Consider the following 20,458-nt stretch of genomic DNA (forward strand, 5'->3'; position numbering starts at 1 on the left):
TGTCATTGATGACAGTTATCAAGATGGTGGCATGCAGTAGTCAGATGAGACAATTTTCAAACGTTTTAACATGAATTTGTTTATCAGCAGTTTTAAGGGTAGCAACGTGCTTCTTTATCACATTTGGCTATCAAAATCACTTACTAGTGTTTCAGTTCATCTTTAATAGCTGGGCATCGGCACACATTTCTGCAAATAAACACCGGTTTCCAATAAACGGGGATCTAAATGAATTGTTTGCGTGAACTTCAGTGACTACTGTAAAGATTGCGCAAAATAAGATAAAGGATAGCAACATCATTGCCAAAGATGAGACGGCAGTGTGGTTTGACATGGTCGGCTCAACTACAGTGAATTTAAGAGGTGCAACAAGTGAGAATTGGTTCTGTTCTGCGATGGATTTGTTATTATAATCAAAAACAGTGTTGTAGTCTTTTCAACATTTTATTGAGCAAAAGCTGAGAGCGTTATATATTGAATTAATTTACAGTTCAAGTCATATCCCCCGTAGTTGACTTTTCCTAAATAAGTCTATATAACACACTGTCGTTGTTAGAGTCTTAATGTCATTCACCGCCGCATTTACCGCCAGTCAGCCTGCCCAGCTGATAATGGCCCATCGAAACTACACCGAAACTATATCGAAACTAATTTCACACATATAATAGAGTTAGCCTAAAGACAAGATTACATTGACAATAGTCTGTTGGGTGACAATATTATACATTTTTAAATTGTATATTAAGAATCTGAGGAACAGCGCAGCTTGGAATTGACACAGAGGCAGGGAAACAGAGGTGATTACCCCTTGAGCTCTATTTCAAAATATAACTTTTTGGCAGAAATACCGCAATTGCATGCACTTCCCACGTGAGCAGTTGTATATTTAAAGGGATAAATAGATTTTGTCAATGAAGCTCTTTATCTACTTCCCCAGAGTCAGATGAACTTGTGGATACCATCTCTGCGTCCGGTATGAAGGAAGTTAGAGGTAGTTTCACATGCCAATGCTAACTAGCGTTAGGGCAATGACTGTTCCCATTGACTTCCAGTCATTGCCCTAACGCTAGTTAGCAATTGCGCTAACGCTAGTTAGCAACTTCCTTCAAGCTGCATGCAGAAACACAAAAATAGTATCCACGAGTCCATCTGACTCTGGGGAAGTAGATAGAAGGCTTCAATTCAAAAATCCCGAAGTATCCCTTTAAACTTTTTCGTTTGTACATTGGCTATACCCTACAGTTACATAAACTAATGAAAATGCTATTGTGTTTGTTGAAATACATTTTGTTTCGTATTCAAATCAAATAATGTTTTATTTGTCACATGCGCCGAATACAACAGGTGTATGTATACCTTACAGTAAAATGTTTACTTACAAGCCCTTAACCAACAATGCAGTTTTAAGAAAAATAGCAACAAAAAAAGAAAGAAAAGTAACAAATAATTAAAGAGCAGCAGTAAAATAACAATAGCAAGGCTATATACAGGGGGTACCGGTACAGAGTCAATGTGTGGGGGCACCGGTTAGTTGAGGTAATTGAGGTAATATGTACATGTAGGTAGAGTTATTGATGTACCTCTGTAGTGCCTTGCGGTCAGAGGCTGAGCAGTTGCCATACCAGGCAGTGATGCAACCCGTCAGGATGCTCTCGATGGTGCAGCTGTAAAACCTTTTGAGGATCTGAGGACCCATGCCAAATCTTTTCAGTCTCCTCAGGGGGAATAGGTTTTGTCGTGCCCTCTTCACGACTGGCTTGGTGTGTTTGGACCATGTTAGTTTGTTGGTGCTGTGGACGCCAAGGAACTTGAAGCTCTCAACCTGCTCCACTACAGCCCTGTCGATGAGAATGGGCGTGTGCTCGGTCCTCCTTTTCCTGTAGTCCACAATCCTTTCCTTTGTCTTGATCACGTTGAGGGAGAGGTTGTTGTCCTTGCACCACACGGTCAGGTCTCTGACCTCCTCCCTATAGGTTGTCCCGTCGTTGTCAGTGATCAGGCCTACCACTGTTATCATTGGCAAAATGATTGATGGTGTTGGCCGTGCAGTGATGGCCGTGCAGTCATGAGTGAACAGGGACTACAGGATGGGACTGAGCACGCACCCCTGAGGGGCCCCCATGTTGAGGATGTGTGTGGCGGATGTGTTGTTACCTACCCTTACCACCTGGGGGCGGCCCGTCAGGAAGTCCAGGATCCAGTTGCAGAGCGCGGTGTTTAGTCTCAGGGTCCTTAGGTCCTAATGTTACCTAAGACCTTCATAAACACAACCAAATGATTGTTTTTGTGATAGTATACATGAGATTTATTTATTAGACTGTTCGAATGTTGACGTCAAGAAAATGTATAATTCGCTTAGGTAGGGGTGTATCGAGGCCAGGCTTTTCTAAAGTTAAGTTAGTAGAAAGTTAAGGCTCAAATAGGATCATGCCTCTAAGTGCTGGTTGTGTTCAGTGATTGAAGCAAATAAACGGCCAGGCTATTAACTGAAGTTTTAGGGCAAACTAATTACAATTAAAAAGGTGTATCTCCCCGTCGGGGAATTGAACCCCGGTCTCCCGCGTGACAGGCGGGGATACTGACCACTATACTAACGAGGACTGAATGGAGATTGAAGTTCTACTTATTCTTAAAAACAAATGACCTAATCTGTTTTCCATGAATCAACTACACAATGACATCCTGTTCTACTGGTTGTCCCTATTAGCGCACATATAAACAAACACAAAACAAGAAACACACACACACACACAACTGACATTGACAATGAGACTATGTATAACGACACAAAATATACCATGACCAAAAAAAATGTTTCTCAAAGTTACACAAGGCTATATGCAGTTGTTGCTGTACGTGTGAAAAATATCTAACAAAGGAGTGGATTATAGGTTCTGAATAGACGTCCTTTGAGACAAATAAATATGTATTAATGTTGGATGTTAAGTGAGGCGACAAACAATGGACGCTATGCGAGAATTCTACAAACAAATGCACTAAACAAATCTGTTTTCACTAAATGTCAATAATTTGGTCGTAACACATAACAAATTATTTGAAAACATTAATGTGGCAGTTGTTACCCATGTCTAAAACTCCCAATACTGTACGGTACTATATTGACGTTATGAGGCCAAATGTAAAGCAAGTGCCGTGCTAAGAAGGTTCAAATCTGTAGGACAGACCTTTTTGTAAAACCTGCAAAATGTGCCCAATGATGTTTGTACCCTGTTTTGTGCTGCTGACGAGTTGTTACCATGTTGTTGTCATGTTGTGTTGCTACCATGCTGTGTTGTCATGTGTTGCTGCCATGCTATGTTGTTGTCTTAGGTCTCTCTTTATGTAGTGTTGTGTTGTCTCTCTTGTCGTGATATGTGTTTTGTCCTATAATTCTATTTAATTTATTTGTATTTTTAATTCCCGCCACCGTCCCCGTATGAAGCCTTTTGCCTTTTGCCTTTTCTCATTGTAAATAAGAATTTGTTCTTAACGGACTTGCAGAGTTAAATATTAAACAAAATAAATAAATAAATAAAATGTGCTCTTTGCGATGGGCATTCCTCAACCTATCAGAGTAAGAGCGATGTGACATTGTATTGCCAAGAAGTATGGGAAAGTCCTGAGGGTGTTTCACAGTCATCGGACATCTTTGACTGAAATGTAAGGTATAACTTTTTAATTTTCAGAGACATGAAAAAAACAGCATGTTACAAAGTAGAGCTTCGTAGCTACGTTTTGATGTATGGGTTGTCAGGCATGTCAAAATTCACATTTTGCCACCCCCATTTCTAGTGCTAGCTTGCTAGATGTGTGGGAGTGCCTGATGCCTGTTCACTGAGGCAACAAGCCGGGCAAGAGGCAGCACTGCTTTGGCTGTATTGTGCCAGCAGCAAATTTCATGATTGATGGTTTTATTCTTTCAAGTAAAAACTACCAGAATTCAGTGGCTACAGGACTTAAATATTTTGTCTTGCCCATTCACCCTCTCGGGGCTTAAAAGTCCTTATTTAACCTATCTCCTCCTCTTCATCTACACTGATTGAAGAGGACAGGTGACATTAATAAGGATAATAGCTTTCACCTGGTCAGGCTATGCCATGGAAACAGCAGCTATGCCTAATGTTTTGTACACTCTTGCACATCCATGCTTTAGATTAACAGTCTAACGTGCTAGCCGATTGGGCCACAGAAACTAAATTGCTGATCCTTGACATCTGTGATCTCATTCTACAATAAATGTAATTTTACATCGGGATATTCTACACCATATTCAGGATGTTGTCATAGTATGACAAAATATAGAGGGGTAAAGGCCAGATTGCCTTGCCGGTTCCCCTCTTTCCACTGGGATTCTCTGCCTCTAACCCTTTTACAGGGGCTGAGTCACTGGCCTACTGGTGTTCTTCCATGCCGTCCATGGGAGGGGTGCGTCACTTGAGTGGGTTGAGTCACTGACGTGGTCTTCCTGTCTGGGTTGGCGCCCCCCCCCCTTGGGTTGTGCCATGGCGGAGATCGTTGTGGGCTATACTCGGCCTTGTCTTAGGACGGTAAGTTGGTGGTTGGAGACATCCCTCTAGTGGTGTGGGGGCTGTGCTTTGGCAAAGTGGGTGGGGTTATATCCTGCCTGTTTGGCCCTGTCCGGGGGTATCATCGGATGGGGCCACAGTGTCTTCTGATCCCTCCTGTCTCAGCCTCCAGTATTTATGCTGCAGTAGTTTATGTGTCGGGGGGCTAGGGTCAGTCTGTTACATCTGGAGTATTTCTCTTGTCTTATCCGGTGTCCTGTGTGTATTTAAATATGCTCTCTCTAATTCTCTCTTTCTCTCTTTCTGTCTTTCTCTCTGAGGACCTGAGCCCTAGGACCATGCCTCAGGACTACCTGGCATGATGACTCCTTGCTGTCCCCAGTCCACCTGGCCGTGCTGCTGCTCCAGTTTCAACTGTTCTGCCTGCGGCTATGGAACCCTGACCTGTTCACCGGACGTGCTTGTTGCACCCTCGACAACTACTATGATTATTATTATTTGACCATGCTGGTCATTTATGAACATTTTAACATTTTAACATTTTGACCATGTTCTGTTATAATATCCACCCTGCACAGCCAGAAGAGGACTGGCCACCCCTCATAGCCTGGTTCCTCTCTAGGTTTCTTCCTAGGTTTTTGGCCTTTCTAGGGAGTTTTTCCTAGGGAGTTTTTCCTAGCCACCGTGCTTCTTTCACATGCTTTGCTTGCTGTTTGGGGTTTTAGGCTGGGTTTCTGTACAGCACTTTGAGAATATCAGCTGATGTACGAAGGGCTATATAAAAAATTAATTTGATTGGAACACCCGTATACAATGAGGTTTATCTCACAGTCAGAAGTATAAGAAAAAAATGCATCCTCCACGTCGGGCAATACCCGTATACAATGAGGCTAATCTTACAGCCAGAAGTATAAGAAAAAAAAATCATATCCTCCCCGTCGGGGAATTGAACCCCGGTCTCCCGCGTGACAGGCGGGGATACTGACCACTATACTAACGAGGACTGATTGTATTGTAAAGTTTTACCTTTTAAAAAAAAAATATGACATTTACATTTAAGTCATTTAGCAGATGCTCTTATCCAGAGCGACTTACAAATTGGTGCATTCACCTTATAATATCCAGTGGAACAACCACTTTACAATAGTGCATCTAAATCTTTTAAGGGGGGGTTAGAAGGATTACTTTATCCTATCCCAGGTATTCCTTAAAGAGGGTATCCCTTCTTCCTGGAGCCAATTGTGATTTTGGGCATGAGTTACAGTTACTGTCCAGTGACAATCTCACTTTAAAAAAAAATGATATTCTGTTAACTCATTCCCAAAGCATACGTTTGGGTATGAGTATGCTTTGTGGTCACATTTTCCGCAACATAGAATAAACATACCGTTGGATCATTACACCTTGTAGCCATGTAGCCGACGGACTAGGTTTTTACCAATAATTTATATACACACACAAGCTAACTAAATGGGGGGCTGTTTTGAAGCCGCCGTACCTCCATCTTGGCACTCCCCCACCATAATAAAACATATTTTAGATGCGATGGAAACGCATGTATTAAAGTCTCGATTTTTTTTGTCACGTTCAGTCTATTACAGACACTTTAATGCATACTTTGAAATGATATTATGTGAGCAAAAAAAAGTCATTCAAAAAAATATAAAAACTTTCCTTAAAGGTATAATTGTTTGAAAGTTCTGACGTTACTGTCCCCACTACAACAATATGACCGATCGATGGCTTGTTTTTTACAGAATATAAACCTTCCTCCCTTTCCCTACAACATCGTCTCTGTGGCGCAATCGGCTAGCGCGTTAGACTGTTAATCTAAAGGTTGGTGGTTCGAGCCCACCCAGGGACGGAATTTTTTCGTTTTAGCAAATGCTAAATAAAGCATTGGCGACTCATATCATTTTAGCATTAGGGATTCATAACCGTTGTTTTGAAGTCAAGAAATTATGCTCATATTTTTCAATGTGTACACTACTATTTAAGTGGTACCTAGTTAGTGTGTTAGTAAACCATTATACCATGTTTTTTCCCCCTTCCAAAACAATATTTTAAACTCACACTGCACAGATTTACAATGTGAGAGACAGGCAAGAGGGGCACATTTTACATTTACGTCATTTAGCAGACGCTCTTATCCAGAGCGACTTACAAATTGGTGCATTCACCTTATGATATCCAGTGGAACAACCACTTCACAATAGTACATCTATCTTTTTTTTGGGGGGGGGGGGGGGTAGAAGGATTACTATATCCTATCCCAGGTATTCCTTAAAGAGGTGGGGTTTCAGGTGTCTACGGAAGGTGGTGATTGGCTCCGCTGTCCTGGCGTCGTGAGGGAGCTTGTTCCACCATTGGGGTGCCAGAGCAGCGAACAGTTTTGACTGGGCTGAGCGGGGACTGTGCTTCCGCAGAGGTAGGGGGCCCAGCAGGCCAGAGGTGGATGAACGCAGTGCCCTTGTTTGGGAGTAGGGCCTGATCAGAGCCTGAAGGTACGGAGGTGCCGTTCCCCTCACAGCTCCGTAGGCAAGCACCATGGTCTTGTAGCAGATGCGAGCTTCAACTGGAAGCCAGTGGAGTGTGCGGAGGAGCGGGGTGACGTGAGAGAACTTGGGAAGGTTGAACACCAGACGGGCTGCGGCGTTCTGGATGAGTTGTAGGGGTTTAATGGCACAGGCACAACACAACGAGACAAAATACAACATTCAAGAAAGCCAGAGGAAAGTTGCATTTACTGGGGGAGGGGAGGATTGCTAAGAGTTTCTCCATGTGCAACAGGCTACATACAGCCCTCTGATACTCAGTACAAACACATTTCAAAACAACTGTTATGTGAATCCTCTGCTAAAATAAAAGTACCGTCCCTGGGTGGGCTCGAACCACCAACCTTTAGATTAACAGTCTAACGCGCTAGCCGATTGCGCCACAGAGACAAGGTTGTTAAGCTTATCCGAGCTACAGCATTTTGTTTCTGAGGTAGCACATGTGTGTCACGAGTAGGGGGTTTCAGGTTTGTTTGTACTACTCAATTTAGAAGAAACAGCCCGGCTAGCTCAGTCGGTAGAGCATGAGACTCTTAATCTCAGGGTCGTGGGTTCGAGCCCCACGTTGGGCGCTCTCTTTTGATAAGCCAGTGATTTCACAACCTCCCTCGTGGCAGTAATCGGAAAACCTTAGAATCTTCACACTTGAAGAAACTGATACATTTGGTAATACTATTACATATACTATTATATTTATATATAATTTACATTTTATTAGTAGAGTTTCTCTAACTTCAAAACGTCCAAAATAATTTAAATGAAATCAACAAAACTATTTTAATTTGATGTTTTATTCAAAATTAAATAAATCAAATCCTGAACACTGAGATGAGTGCTACAATCAGGAATGGTTTGGTGAGGGGTAGTTGGGGCAGAGATACCTTTGAGGAGATGGGAAACTCCATTGGAATAATATTAAGGCCCATTGTGTAAATTGCCCACACGTCGTCAATGGGCCGGGCCGTGCCGTGCATTCTGGGTGATTTTGGGACAAGGAGTGCTCTCCTTCAAGGAGTCAATGGGAGTAAATTGGGCGCTAGCACAAAAACACAAAATTTGCATGAATTTCGTCAACAAGAAGTACAACATTACAAATCTTTTCCTAGACGTGAGATAATGAACTTGTTCTTTGTAATATCGTATAGCTTTGATATCGTAACATTACGTACTTTGGAGGAAAATAGGCCGGTTTATCGACTCATACCCTTTGAGAAGGGATTGCGTGACGCAGCATTACAACATGAACCTGATTTGTCAATAGTCTGACGGGTTACAAGTTTCTCCACTCATTTCCAATAGTATTGCTATCTCCTTTCTATAATATCTCTAGTAGGGAGATTGCAGGTTTAGAAAGGGAGGGGCTAAACCTCATACACACAGCCCGGCTAGCTCAGTCGGTAGAGCATGAGACTCTTAATCTCAGGGTCGTGGGTTCGAGCCCCACGTTGGGCGCTCCTTTTTGAATATTAGGTGTTTTTATATCAACTTTTATTTGTTAAGCTGCTCAAATAAAGGCGCAGTAGACTTCACTGTGAAATGCTTACCTTCGAGCCCTTTCCCAACAATGCACAGTAATTTTTTTAAAGGAAATAGCAACACAATAAAATAACAATAACAAGGCTATATACAAGGAGTACCGATACCGTGTCAGTGTGCTGAGGTACGAGGTAGTTGAGGTGATATGTACATGTAGATAGGAGTAAAAGTGACTAGGCACTCAGGATTGATGATAAACAGATAATAAACAGTAGCAACAGCGTGTGTGAAAAAGTGTGAAAGTCTATGTGTGAGTGTGTGTGTAGGTTTTGTGTGTGTGTGAGCGTATGTAGTGTGCGTGTGTGTGTATATACACACGTGTGTGTTTGAGTGTGTGGATAGAGACCAGTGCAAGTGTCAGTGCAATTTTTTTTTATATAAAGAATATATTCATACCAAACCTTCCCAGCAGTAATCTGATAACCTTGTAGCAATGGAACTTAATCCCGATAACATTTTTCACTAAATAATAAAAAAATATACTTTTATAAATGTTATAATACTACACAGTATGAGTCATAATACCCATAAAACAAAGTGATCAAATGGTTCCAATCGTTTTTCCACCTTTACTTTTATCCATTGTGGATTTTAGAAACACTTCAAATAAAGGCTGTGTTTTATGTAGGCTTAAGGCATCAATCAGCATGCTTCAGTTCGACTGGCGGCTAGTTCTTTGTTTCTAGCCATTTTGAGCCTGTAATCAAACCCACAAATGCTGATGCTCCAGATACTCAACTAGTCTAAAGAAGGCCAGTTTTATTGCTTCTTTAATCAGAACAACAGTTTTCAGCTGTGCTAACATAATTGCAAAAGGGTTTTCTAATGATCAATTAGCCTTTTAAAATGATGAACTTGCATTAGCTAACACAACGTGCCATTGGAACACAGGAGTGATGGTTGCTGATAATGGACCTCTGTACACCTATGTAAACAATCTGCTGTTTCCAGCTACAATAGTCATTTACAACATGTCTACCCTGTATTTCTGATCAATTTGATGTTATTTTAATGGACATTTTTTTTTGCTTTTCTTTCAAAAACAAGGACATTTCTAAGCCTACCTCAGCCAGTTGTTATTTTATATAGGTATAGTCTTCGAAGAAATAGACCTCAATTAAGCCCTCTTGTTGTTTGTAAAGTCAAATTAAAATGAAGATTATTGTTGAAATGAATTGCCTGACAGGTGTAGGTTTTTTCCATCTGTTGGTGTGCAACACTTGCATTTTCAAATCTGAGAGTAAATAAAACCGATTATATTGATAAGTCACCTTGTCTGAGATTTACATGGTTATCAAAACGTCACGATAGGGTAAGCCTACGCAAAACACAGCCCTTATTTGAAGTGTTTCTAAAATCCACAATGGATAAAATGAATGGTTGAAAAACCATTGGAGCCATTTCTGTGTTTGACCGCTAGGTTTTATGGGTATTATGAGGTGTCCACTGTGGGGCTCAATTTCAAATACTATAACATTTAATTAGTTTCAAGTTAGTAGCCTCTAACTTCAAAACGTCTAAAATAATGGAGTACAATTAAACCAACTAAAATAAGAAAATGTATTTAATGTTTTGTTTAAAGTTAAATAAATAAAATACTGAACACTTGTGAGCGCTATAATCAGAGGGGTTTGGGGAGGGGTTGAAGGTATACAAAGGGAGGGGCTGGCCCTGTACCCACAGCCCGGCTAGCTCAGTCGGTAGAGCATGAGACTCTTAATCTCAGGGTCGTGGGTTCGAGCCCCACGTTGGGCGCTTCCTTTTGAATAGGAAGTGATTTCACAACCTTGCTGGCAGTAATCGGAAAACCTTAAGCAACGGAATTTAATCCCCATTATATTCTTCAGTATACAATCAATCTTTAATAAGGTGAATTTCTTAAAGTAAATATTATAACACTATTAAAAATACTAACAAATATTATTATAGTATTTATGTTTTATTAGTAGTATTTCTCCAACTTCAAAAACTACTAAAATAATTCAGTAAAATTAAACCAACTATAAAAATAAAATATTAAAATGTTGTATTTAAAAAAATATATGTGAACACAGATGAGTAAGTAGTACAAAAACAACATGCGCAAAAACAACAGGTGCAAAAACAACATGCGCCCAACGTGGGGCTCGAACCCACGACCCTGAGATTAAGAGTCTCATGCTCTACCGACTGAGCTAGCCGGGCAACTGACAGAATAAAGGAAGGAGCCCAGTAAGAACATAACAAGGACACACCCCCTCATCTCTCTGCAATGATGGATGTACTGTGTGTGTATCTTGAGACTAGGGCTGACCTGGAATGTGCTTGTGCCCTGAGACGAGTGAGTGAGTGAGTGAGTGTCTATCTGGGGAAATGAGAGCAGAGGGAGAGCAGCTTGTTCTAATACAATCGCTGCAGCAGGCTCAACCAATACCCTGCTCATTTCTTTTCAGACAGAAGAACTAGGCAACAGTTGTTTAGAGAACGCAGCACTTCCCTGTTTGAGTGAAAGAGATGTGCATGCTGGCAGCTACAAGTACATATTTCAGATCACGGAAAATACAAATAAAAAATAAAAACTTGTTATACTTGTATTCGGAAAATTCTCTGTTACAATACTCGTTTTGTCAGAGTACTCGGCCCACCGCTAGTTGCTAGTTAGTTAACTAACGTTAGCTAGCTGGCTAGTGTTTGTCTGGGGAGTTCCATTTGTTGCAGAAGCTTACTAGCTAGCTGGCTAGAAAGCTAGTAGCTAACAACCATAGCTAGCTACATCTCCTCTCCACAGATAAGGTTAGTTATAAAAATCTTTGTCCTCTTTGCTGTTGGTGGCTTGTTCTCTGTTGTTTAGCTAATGAGCTAGCTGGCTAACGTTCGTCAGGCAGATGTATTGTAGCCAACCAGGAGTAGAAAAGCGCATGGGCAAGCCACTACCAGTAGTAGTGTTGTCAGGATACCAGAATTTTGACTTCAATACCGATACCAGATTTAAAACAATGAAAACAATGGATACACTCTACAAGAAAGCCAAGGAAATGGTTACAGTAGGTATGGTCATCAAGTTATAGCAGCAATCTACCTCACCAAGCAAAGTGAGAAGAATAAGAGCACCACATTGAAGCTACCCAGTAACACCCGTATGGGTGGTGTTGTCATCATGCTTGACAGTCTCCTGGAGGGGAAGGAGTCTCTCCAAGAAATGGCCATATCACAGTCTGCCGATATGGACAGCCCCATCAAGAGGATCCTCCTGGATGATCTATTTTGGGAGAAAGTGGTAAGCAGCCTGAAACTCCTGAAACCTATAGCAGTAGCTATTGCACGGATTGAGGGAGACAATGCCATCCTGTCTGATCTTCAGACTCTGCTTGCATATGTAAGAGAAGAAATCCGTACTGCCCTGCCCACTTCACCGTTGCTCCAATCAGAGGAAACTGCAGTTATTAAATACATCAAAAAAGCGTGAAGACTTTTGCCTGAAGCCCATACACGCCGCAGCGCACATGTTGGACACCAAGTATGCTGGGAAGAGCATCCTGTCTGGTGCAGAGATCAACCAGGCCTATGGTGTCATCACTACAGTGTCTCGCCACATTGACCTGGATGAGGGCAAGGTTCTTGGCAGTCTGGCGAAGTACACTTCCAAGCAAGGGCTTTGGGATGGAGATGCAATGTGGCAGTCGTGCCAATATATATCTCATCAGCCACTTGGTGGAAGGGACTTTGTGGATCTGAGGCTCTTTCCCGTTGCCTCCATCATCCTCCAAATCCCACCAACAGCCGCCGCCTCAAAGCGCAACTGGTCCTTGTTTGGGTACACACACACACACACACACACACACACACACACACACACACACACACACACACACACACACACACACACACACACACACACACACACACACACACACACACACACACACACACAAATACAAGGGTTGAAAAATTGGTGGCCATCCGGGCAAAGTTTTGTCTTTTTGAGCTTGACGAGCCATCCTCAACAAGGTGTGACAGTGAAGATGTGGCCTCAGAGTCTGATGTTCAAGAGGGGGACATTGAGGAGGTCCAGGGAGAAGACATGGAAGCCTGAGAGGAAGAAAACCAAAGCATTAGTTTCTAGACTATCATTTTATGTTGAAAACGTTTTTGGGAGATGCAATGGAACATTCAATATCCTCTTTCTTTTGTTGTTCAGTGAAATCATCCCATGTGAAGAGTCAACTCATTTAATTAAAGTTCAATTTGTAACTAATTTATTTTAAATTTGTTTCTATTGGAAGGATTTAATCATTTGCAATTATGTCTACTTATGATAAGGTAAAAGGTTTATGTCTCCATATGATATGGTAAATATATCCGATGCAAAAAACATCTACATTTAAATGGTATTAATATTAATTTGCATACATTTCCATTAATTCCCATATTTTACTGTTAATTCCCACCTCTGAGTATTCCCCAAAATGTGCAACCCTACAAATAACAATTTATTTTATTTGTGAAAGATGTTTTGATCACAAATTATGGAAATTTGATGTTCAGTCAACTTTAATGGGTAGTGCAAGTGTATTGCCTAACATAAAAACAATATAATGTACTCTAATTTACAGTACTGAAGCATACTACATTCAAAGGTCAATTTTTAAACGTGTATCTTACATTTTTTGCTATTGGACTAACTGGTTGTTAAAATAACTAAATTGAGAAGACATGATGTCGTGATTAAATCAAAGTACACATTATATTTCATAGTGAACTTATATTTTGGATCAATGGTTGTGTGGTGAAAGATGTATGCACAATTATAGGTTTTGAATGTAAGACTGGCTGCGTTACAAGTATTACCCATTTGGAGTTGAAAAGTCACCACATACTTTTGAAAATAGTACCAAAGCAATAAAAAATAAAAAACAGGTGACTGCAATTCTGGTCTTTTCTGTGCACTTTTATTAAATAGAGAATACATCTACTGGGTTCAATTCTGCGACCAAAACAGTCGCATATGCGACCGATTGACTTGGCAGTGCGACACACATTTTTTTTTACTGGTTGCAATAGTGCCAGTGATTTTTTTTTTTACCTGGTCACGTTAGTTTTTGGTTCACAATTCGCTTTTTTTATCATAATGATTTACTCATAGAGTAATGCGCAATTAACCCAAAAATACCAACTTTCTGAAGAGGCAAAGGGAATGCCCTTGTTTGTGTGTGTCAGGGCTCGACATAAAGGGTAATTTTTGGAAACTCTCTGGGGCAGTCGATCATCCCCGGCAGTAGCCCGCTTAGGCCAGGGGTAAAAAATATTGCAATTATTTATCGAGGCTATATAATTGATTAAAAAAAAACACAGATGCATTCTTGAAGCTGTCGCTATGTTGATTATTTATCACACGCGCGCTGCACACAGATAATCTATAGATAATCTGTCGGACTGAGAGCGCTCTCAAACAACTAGTTGTTGCATGAGTGAAGACCGACAGGGGTAGGAAAGCAGTAAGATGTTCCAAATGATGATATCTACCAGTAAATGCTAAGGCAAAAAAATGGGTATTCAAACAAGCTATTAAAAAAGTTCAAAGTCTTGGTTGAATATTTGTGATGCGCAATTCAGTCATCATGATACAGCCTACTTTGAAAATCTGACATTTCCTTTGGGCTCTTTGGTTCTTGAAAAGTCATTGAAGTTACGGCAGGTAATTTATAAGTTATACTGCTCCAATATAATTATCTGTGATTTCATTTCTGTTCAGTTTTTATGAGCGATGTAAGTGATACGTTTTTATGAGAGACGTAAGCGCTTTGGTTTGTTTCCTAACGCTTCTATTGCGCTAGTCTGTTGAGCTTGGTGTGGTAAAACCATGTGCGATTATTATGAGCAAGACAACATTGAATGTTGGTTTTAAATTGGTCTTCCAATCAAAGCGTTCCATTGCAAAGGGAACCAGGTTTTTGGTCGCTTTCTCTTTTTAAAAACATGATACAGTAAACCCCTCAATAACTCTTCAACATCTCAAATGGCGAGACTGACTAGCTACCACATGGACAGACTTTATTAGTGTGTTTGTCAGGGGCATGTTGTCTATTTAATCAGGCAATGCCGTAAAAAATAATGTGAATGGCAATGCATAATGCCACTGGGTAGGCCTATTCATTTTTAAAAATTATTCTGAACCTTTTTATACGTGAGTTCCAAACATCTCTAACGATCGCCGCCCCAGCGTGAGTTTTTATATGCACGTGATGTCAGAATGCACTCACTGTTCCAAAATGTGATTATTACGCAACAGGACTGTTAACACCCGCTGCCTGCTAATTATCTACAGGCTGTTTCAACTTGTCAATTTCAAATTATTTTCGAACAAGTTCTAACAACACGGGGGCCCCTCAGGGGTGCGTGCTCAGTTCCCTCCTGTACTCCCTGTTCACTCATGATTGCATGGCCAGGCACGACTCCAACATCATCATCAAGTTTGCCGATGACACAACAGTGGTAGGCCCGACCACCGACAACGATGAGACAGCCTACAGGGAGGAGGTCAGAGACCTGGTCGTGTGGTGCAAGGACAACAACCTCACCCTCAACGTGATCAAGACAAAGGAGATGATTGTAAGGAGGACCGAGCACGCCAACATTTCTCATTGACGGGGCTGTAGTGGAACAGGTTGAGAGCTTCCAAGTTTGTTGGCGTCCACATCACCAACAAACTAACAAGGTCCATACACACTAAGATAGTCTTGAAGAGGACACGACAAAGCCTATTCCCCCTCAGGAGACTGAAAAGATTTGGCATGGGTCCTCAGATCCTCAAATGGTTCTACAGCTGCACCATCGAGAGCATCCTGACTGGTTGCATCACTGCCTGGTATGGCAACTGCTCGGCCTCTGACCGCAAGGCACTACAGAGGGTAGAGCATACGGTCCAGTACATCACTGGGGCCAAGCTTCCTGCCATCTAGGACCTCTATATCAGGCGGTGTCGGAGGAACGCCCTAAAAATGGTCCAAGACTCCAGCCACCCTAGTCATAGACTGTTCGCTCTGCTACCGCACGGCAAGCAGTACCAGAGCGCCAAGTCAAGGTCCAAAAGGCTTCTTAACAGCTTCTACCCCGAAGCCAAAAGACTCCTGAACAGCTAATCAAAGGGGTACCCAGACCCCTCTTTTATGCTGCTGCTACGCTCTGTTTATAACCTATGCATAGTCACTTTAACTCTACCTACATGTACATATTACCTCAACTAACCAGTGCCCCCGCACATTGACTCTGTACTGGTACACCCTGTATATAGCCTCGCTTGTTATTTTACTGCTGCTGTTTAAGTATTATTATTTTTTTTATTTTTTTTACTTATCTATTATTTACTTAACACGTGTATTATAAAAAAAATACTTCTTAAAGCATTGTTAGTTAAGGGCTTGTAAGTAAGCATTTCACTGTAAGGTCTACACCTGTTGTATTCGGCGCATGTGACAAATACAATCTGATCTGATTTGATTTGTATTTTCTAACAGTTTGAATTGAAGTGTGTTCCGCCTCCTCATTAATTCACATAGAAGGAGCCCATTTCAGCATTGCGGACAATTTATATGTTTGAGGCTTTACTGAGCCGGACAAACTCCTCTCTTCAAGGAGAGCCCAAGCACTTCACCAATGTTTGCGCAGATCAAATATGCAGACATTTGCGCAGTCTTGCACGAATTGGAACATTTTCTGGCTGGCGCTCGCATTGCCTTCTTTTTTGTTTTCCTTACAAATAACAACTTTGGACATGTGTACGTTCCTATCAAAGTAAGTTCCTTATTTTCCGTATATCGTGTTGTCGTTTCTACTGTAGGCGCATACAGTATGTGTGTATGTACGGAGCATAATGTATTTACAGTTTTATTCACGGTTTCAAGTATTGGTGACAAATAATGCATTCCGATTATTGCATAGATTGTAATGGACACCTATGGTGTGGGTAAAATACTTTTTTGAAGGTTGTACTGATTATAATGAGCTAATGCTAAGCTATTTGCCAGCTATGTGTGGCGCCATGTTTGTTGACATTATACAATGCATTCCGGGTGTCACGTAAATGTCTGTCAGACCAAAGATGTTATAATGAGGAATGGGTCACTCATCTTTCGGGTAAACTTCTGGAAGTGAATGATCGTAGACGACACACACCCTTCAACATGCATACTATAAACAGACCAAACTCATCTTGTCTCCTCTTATTATCTTTGGTTGATGGAAAAAACAAACATGGCGGTGCACACAAACTACCCATGAACAGATTTCTTTCGATTTCTAGAAAGTGTTTTACTCAATTATTTCGATCAATTTTGAACTCACCCGTGATGTCATTAATTATAAATAGTAATTGCTATTAGCTAATTCATATTGTATATTTCTGTCTACCGAGAGTTATAAAAATATGACGGCTTGTGTTACGTCAATCTTTCCTCAGTTAGCACTAGGACAAATATAGCCTACATTTTCCAGTTTAGATGATTGTGTTATGCTGTAGCTACTTCTGTGAATGTCTGAACATTGCATCCAAAAATAAACTGGTCACATTTTGGACATAACTTTTTAAGGACTGTGTTTGTGCAAAATGTTTCTGTGAAAAAACAGTGTGGCCAGTTCAAATGCTGATTCTTGTGTCAATTGAAACTGGACGTTCTAAATAAGCATTAAAATCACACCGGTTGGAGCTTACGCTCCAGGGACCACTGTAGAATGATCACACCGGTTGGAGTGTACGCTCCAGGGACCACTGTAGAATGATCACACTGGTTTGTTGGTACCTGTGAAAAAGGTAGTGGTAATGCAAATTGGTAATGCATACTTTTTCTGCATACATTTTAGGGGGAGTTTTTTTTCTTCTATAGGCTAATACAACAATTAAATATAGGTGCTAGAAAATTACAATTAAGTATTTGAAAAAGTCCTTGAAAGTCATTGAATTTGATTTCCTAATGTCTGTATGAACCCTGAATAGGCTACTTGCTCAGCCCGCAAATGAAAGATAAAATCACCTGCTATTGAAATTATGCACGCAATAGTCGCTTTCCTGTCAAGATCTTGACCCATGCCAGTATTTGTTTTCTCCATTCGGGCCAGTAGCTTTCAGTTGGCACTGGTCCAGCCACTTGAAAATGTACCTGAATATCGAGCCCTGCTGTGTGTGGTGTGTGTAGAGCCTGTACGTCTACACTTTGTGTAGCTGTTACCGATGTTAATGATGGCCTTACTGTTTTTGGGTACTTGGAAAGGCAATTAAAAGATCCCTACAAAGTAGCCTATGCCTACCTGGCAGAATCATGATTATTTGCATTAATCCAGTGGCCATTTGTTTAGAAAACGCCATCTTGGAATATCCAATTTTGGTTGTTTTTCAATTATTATTTTTTTAAGTGAGTTTGAGAGGGAAAACCTGAAAACTGGGGGAAATCACAGTGCTTCTCCCCCGTTAGAATTTTATTTTGCAGTGTCATCGTTTTGGTATCAAGAATGTTTTTTTCAAAATCTGCCCTCTAGAGGATTTAGCAGAAAATAACACATGGCACTTTGCAATCTGCAATAAATAAACTTTGCACTTTATTTTCAGTCTCTTTTCTTTGCTATCCAAATCAATGTAAGAACACAAGGGAATGCTAATTTAAAAGATGGCTTGTCATTATTAGCCTGGTTCTGTATGGAATACAGGCACATTATGGGACACAGGTCAGGTCATTATACATTTCTGTATAAAAGAAATTGTTGCAACCAAATCATGTGCTGGTGCACCAACCGAAAACGTTGGTTAGCACCAGGGCCACCAGCGGGAAAAGTTAGTGTAGAAGCCTGCATCTAAATGTTACATCAAATATATCCCTAAAATAAAGTAAAGATAAATGGCTGGTGCGTTTATTTATTTTTTGGTTTTATTGGTCAGGTATGCCAACCTCACGTGTTGCAGTGTGAGTAAACTGGACTTATCTGAGTGCTGACCTCTATGCATGATAGGCTGATGAGGTATGTTATGACTGGAGGTTGGTATCGGGTTTTTTTTCACATGTGCTTTGATAGTTATTGTGTAAAGAACAAGGCCTATTTCTCTTTTATCGGGATACAAGGATGGAAGACATGTCAGCAACTCAACCCAATCAAGGCCAGCTGTCACCCAGCAAATACAAATACACTGCATAGCAAAAAAGGCACATGACACATGCAATGTTAATTTCTTCCCATGAGAACAGACAGAGTGCTTAACTGATTAACCTGTTGGGGGTAGGGGGCAGTATTTACACGGCCGGATAAAAAACGTACCCGATTTAATCTGGTTATTACTACTGCCCAGAAACTAGAATATGCATATAATTATTGGCTTTGGATAGAAAACACCCTAAAGTTTCTAAAACTGTTTGAATGGTGTCTGTGAGTATAACAGAACTCATATGGCAGGCAAAAACCTGAGAAGATTCCTTACAGGAAGTGCCCTCTCTGACCATTCCTTGAGCTTCTTGTCTCTGTTTATTGAAGACTGAGGATCTTTGCTGTAACGTGACACTTCCTACGGCTCCCATAGGCTCTCAGAGCCCGGGAAAAAGCTGAATGATATCGAGGCAGCCCCAGGCTGAAACACATTTGCGCTTTTGGCAAGTGGCCGATCAGAGGACAATGGGCTTAGGCGCGTGCACGAGTCGACCCCATGCTTTATTTTCTTTCGTCTTTTTACCTAAACGCAGATTCCCGGTCGGAATATTATGGCTTTTTTACGAGAAAAATGGCATAAAAATTGATTTTAAACAGCGGTTGACATGCTTCGAAGTACGGTAATGGAATATTTAGAATTTTTTTGTCACGAAATGCGTCGTGCTCGTGACCCTTCTTTACCATTCGGATAGTGTCTTGAACGCACGAACAAAATGCCGCTATTTGGATATAACTATGGATTATTTTGAACCAAACCAACATTTGTTATTGAAGTAGAAGTCCTGGGAGTGCATTCTGACGAAGAACACCAAAGGTAATAACATTTTTCTTATAGTAAATCGGACTTTGGTGAGTGCTAAACTTGCTGGGTGTCTAAATAGCTAGCCCTGTGATGCCGGGCTATCTACTGAGAATATTGCAAAATGTGCTTTCACCGAAAAGCTATTTTAAAATCGGACATATCGAGTGCATAGAGGAGTTCTGTATCTATAATTCTTAAAATAATTGTTATGTTTTTTGTGAACGTTTATCGTGAGTAATTTAGTAAATTCACCAGCAGTGTTCGGTGGGAATGCTAGTCACATGCTAATGTAAAAAGCTGGTTTTTGATATAAATATGAACTTGATTGAACAGAGCATGCATGTATTGTATAACATAATGTCCTAGGGTTGTCATCTGATGAAGATCATCAAAGGTTAGTGCTGCATTTAGCTGTGGTTTGGGTTTATGTGACATTATATGCTAGCTTGAAAAATGGGTGTCTGATTATTTCTGGCTGGGTACTCTGCTGACATAATCTAATGTTTTGCTTTCGTTGTAAAGCCTTTTTGAAATCGGACAGTGTGGTTAGATTACCGAGAGTCTTGTCTTTAAAATGGTGTAAAATAGTCATATGTTTGAGAAATTGAAGTAATAGCATTTCTAAGGTATTTGAATAACGCGCCACAGGATTCCACTGGCTGTTACGTAGGTGTGACGATTTCGTCCCGCCGACCCTAGAGAGGTTAATCCTATTTTCAGACTGGAATAAAGCTGGGGTCCTACCTGGTGTCAAACATTAAGCCCTCATGAATATTAGGGCTTTCTGCTTCAGGTGAGCTATTCATAATTAAAGGTCCAATAAAATAGCAGGGTAGAGGTGGTATTGTTATTGATGTTGCTGTATTTATGATATG

At 40.8% G+C, this 20,458-nt stretch overlaps 8 non-coding genes across 8 annotated transcripts; 4 read left to right on the forward strand and 4 right to left on the reverse strand.

Moving 5' to 3' along the window:
* Window positions 1–2,528: 2,528 nt before the first annotated feature.
* On the reverse strand, window positions 2,529–2,600 carry trnad-guc (transfer RNA aspartic acid (anticodon GUC)). The gene has a single exon. It is a non-coding gene; the product is annotated as a tRNA-Asp (tRNA).
* A 2,857-nt stretch (window positions 2,601–5,457) lies between these two features.
* trnad-guc (transfer RNA aspartic acid (anticodon GUC)) lies at window positions 5,458–5,529 on the reverse strand. Its single transcript has one exon. It is a non-coding gene; the product is annotated as a tRNA-Asp (tRNA).
* Window positions 5,530–6,316: 787 nt separating this feature from the next.
* Window positions 6,317–6,390, forward strand: trnan-guu (transfer RNA asparagine (anticodon GUU)). The gene has a single exon. It is a non-coding gene; the product is annotated as a tRNA-Asn (tRNA).
* A 1,007-nt stretch (window positions 6,391–7,397) lies between these two features.
* Window positions 7,398–7,471, reverse strand: trnan-guu (transfer RNA asparagine (anticodon GUU)). The gene has a single exon. It is a non-coding gene; the product is annotated as a tRNA-Asn (tRNA).
* A 109-nt stretch (window positions 7,472–7,580) lies between these two features.
* trnak-cuu (transfer RNA lysine (anticodon CUU)) lies at window positions 7,581–7,653 on the forward strand. Its single transcript has one exon. It is a non-coding gene; the product is annotated as a tRNA-Lys (tRNA).
* An 807-nt stretch (window positions 7,654–8,460) lies between these two features.
* trnak-cuu (transfer RNA lysine (anticodon CUU)) lies at window positions 8,461–8,533 on the forward strand. Its single transcript has one exon. It is a non-coding gene; the product is annotated as a tRNA-Lys (tRNA).
* Window positions 8,534–10,299: 1,766 nt separating this feature from the next.
* Window positions 10,300–10,372, forward strand: trnak-cuu (transfer RNA lysine (anticodon CUU)). Its single transcript has one exon. It is a non-coding gene; the product is annotated as a tRNA-Lys (tRNA).
* Window positions 10,373–10,728: 356 nt separating this feature from the next.
* trnak-cuu (transfer RNA lysine (anticodon CUU)) lies at window positions 10,729–10,801 on the reverse strand. The gene has a single exon. It is a non-coding gene; the product is annotated as a tRNA-Lys (tRNA).
* Between the last annotated feature and the right edge of the window lie 9,657 nt (window positions 10,802–20,458).

This window comes from Salmo salar, chromosome 07, assembly GCF_965601325.2.
Source record: "Salmo salar chromosome 07, fSalSal1, whole genome shotgun sequence".
In the NCBI taxonomy this organism is placed as follows: Eukaryota; Metazoa; Chordata; class Actinopteri; order Salmoniformes; family Salmonidae; genus Salmo; species Salmo salar.